The sequence below is a fragment of the Pungitius pungitius genome, chromosome 8, assembly GCF_949316345.1.
Source record: "Pungitius pungitius chromosome 8, fPunPun2.1, whole genome shotgun sequence".
In the NCBI taxonomy this organism is placed as follows: Eukaryota; Metazoa; Chordata; class Actinopteri; order Perciformes; family Gasterosteidae; genus Pungitius; species Pungitius pungitius.
In genome coordinates this window covers 17,550,352-17,552,881 of record NC_084907.1, presented here as the reverse complement: position 1 = coordinate 17,552,881, position 2,530 = coordinate 17,550,352, and positions in this window count along the sequence as shown.

Genomic DNA, 2,530 nt, shown 5'->3' with positions numbered 1-2,530 from the left:
TGTTATACAAGAGTGAATAGGGTTCTTGTTCACTACATAAGAGAAACCTGGGTTGTATAACTGCATTGTTAAAGAAAGTTGAGTAAAACTGGCTGCAGACGGAGTAGCGGGAAGTCTGATGAATGGCCTGAAGTTATGTCAGTTGATGTCAGCATCAGATGGGCGTGCCCATGTACCCCATGTGTCTGCTACATTAGCTGCTAATAACCTAATGCATACAAATCTCCTACTGTTCTGTAGGAGTTCAAGTTGCCTTTTGGTTAATGTTCAGCGCCAGGAAGAACAATGGATGCAATGAAAAAGACAATTTCTCTGGTTCTGCAGCAACCATTTTTTTGTAGTCTGTTTAAGCACATTATTCTCTTGATTATAAGACTTTATTAACCGTTAATGGATTCATTCTAATTTATTCATTTTATTTCATGAATTACATTTAAAACTCGTAGTTCCTTTAGATAAATAAATAGATTTTTATTCTGCTTTCAGTCTCTATTATGTAATATATAGTTACTCTCATGATGCTGCGTTTTGTTACGGTGTTTCATTTGTTTCTCTGAAAAAAGTGACAAGAAATATCATTAAAAACATTGCCTTTTAATTTTGAATAGTTTTGAACAAATTAAAACTTAGCCCTAAAGCTCTAGGGCTGGACCATAAACAGACAGTTTCATTTAGCACTGGTTTCGTTCTCCTTGTATTTTGGCAAAGCTTAAAACCCTTCTTTTAAGTTAATTAAATAATTATTTTCGTAACCACCAATAATTATTAGATATTTTTTTAGGGAAATCCAGTGTTTGGCTGTTCTTCAAGTTTCCTTTTGGGAGAAAAACTGCTATTATTATTTTGTGACACATCCCTGCTAAAAAGAGCTGCATTAGTACAAATCTAAATTTTATAGAATCATAAAATTGAATTGGTAACTGTTAAAAAAAAAAGAAGACATGAACAATATAAAATAACACAATGTTGATTGGTTCTCGCGTTGACCACTCAGTGAAGGCAAAGTACGTTCATGCTGCTAAAGGCAGTAAAACAGCTTTGTTACTAAAGCCTGAGGTATTTGTGAGCTTAATTACAATCATTTCACTCCTGGCATTTTGATGGTAAAACACTCAGCTTAGGAATTTTCATTCCCTTTGTACACCATTGTAATGAACTCAAACCCATAATAGTTTCTCACCCAGAGGCTTTAACTGCCATTTTAATTTTCCATCGCTTGCTAGGTAGTTGTGCCAAATGTTCTTCAGGTGATGTTGAAACTCTGACTCACCCAGGTACAGGCTGTGAGAGCCGGTCCCGCTTTGAATGGAGCTAAGTATATACTTTGTTTGCAAATTCCTTTTAGGACTTTTTACAAGCGGACTCTACCCAATAACTAAAAAATATTGTGGGAGGATAAAGTGGACTGTTGGCACGACAGAAGCCTTATTACCTTGTCACTTAATCAGTGCTGGGCCGCGATGATGAGCCACAAAAAACCCAAAACACAGCAGTTTTTTATCTTAGCTCAGTTAACAATACATATGATTTAAATAATCATTCACTTCTCATTAGCATCGTTAGTAAGGCCTGTATTTGAGTCGAGCTAAAGCCATGAAACAAAATCAAAGACCTTTAGAGCTGAGTAGTTTTAATAGATTTATTCCAGTTCAGTGATAAACGCAGCTCAGAGTGAACAGTACAATGGGAACCCAGCAGAAGACTTTTGGGTATCCGTGCCAACGGCAATGGGCACTCGTACGTTTTTGAGGTAGGCTATCTTGAACAACTTTTACTGTAAGTTAACCCCACGCCAGCTCTTTTACTGCTCCGTATAAATCACCGCTGATCGTGTGGCTTTTCTCACCCTATCAGCTCAGCTTAAAACGTATTCTGGCATAACTGGTTGACACCGAGATTAAATGCATCTCAACCAAAACGTCTGCTGATGAATCTTTGGCAGGATGTGGGTGTGTGTGTGTGTGTGTGTTTCGGCGCGTGGGAGGAATCAAGCTGATACTGAGAGCTTTTGTCAACACTTTGCATTCCTCCGAGCGAACACTGGGGAGAGCCCGTCTGCTCAACGTGAGCCTGGCTCCGTGCGCCCTTCCCTCCGGGAGGAACGCTGATCACTCTGCTCCAAGTTGTGGTTACATTAGTAAACCAATGATGTTGACAGATTTTCAATACACTGTGAACTCTTGTGTGAGAAGACAAATCACTTAATTCAACTTATGAGTCAAGTACGATGACTGAAGTCATTGCCAAGCATCATCAAAGTTTTACTTTATGTATGTAAAGTCATGATTTTCTTTTCTTAGTTGCCCACTGATCCACTCAGGCATTAAATGCAAATTGAGACCATGCAAAGAAAGAGCGTCAAACTGTCTGCCACATAACCGGCCTCCCTTTTTTATTTTACACGTGTGATTGCTTGGTTTGGGTGGTCCTACAGTCGCTTTCCATCATTTAGGTGAACAAACATGAGAAACCTATTCAAGATGCAAAGATAATGAAGCGTTGTGTACATAAACAAATGCTTTATACAAGT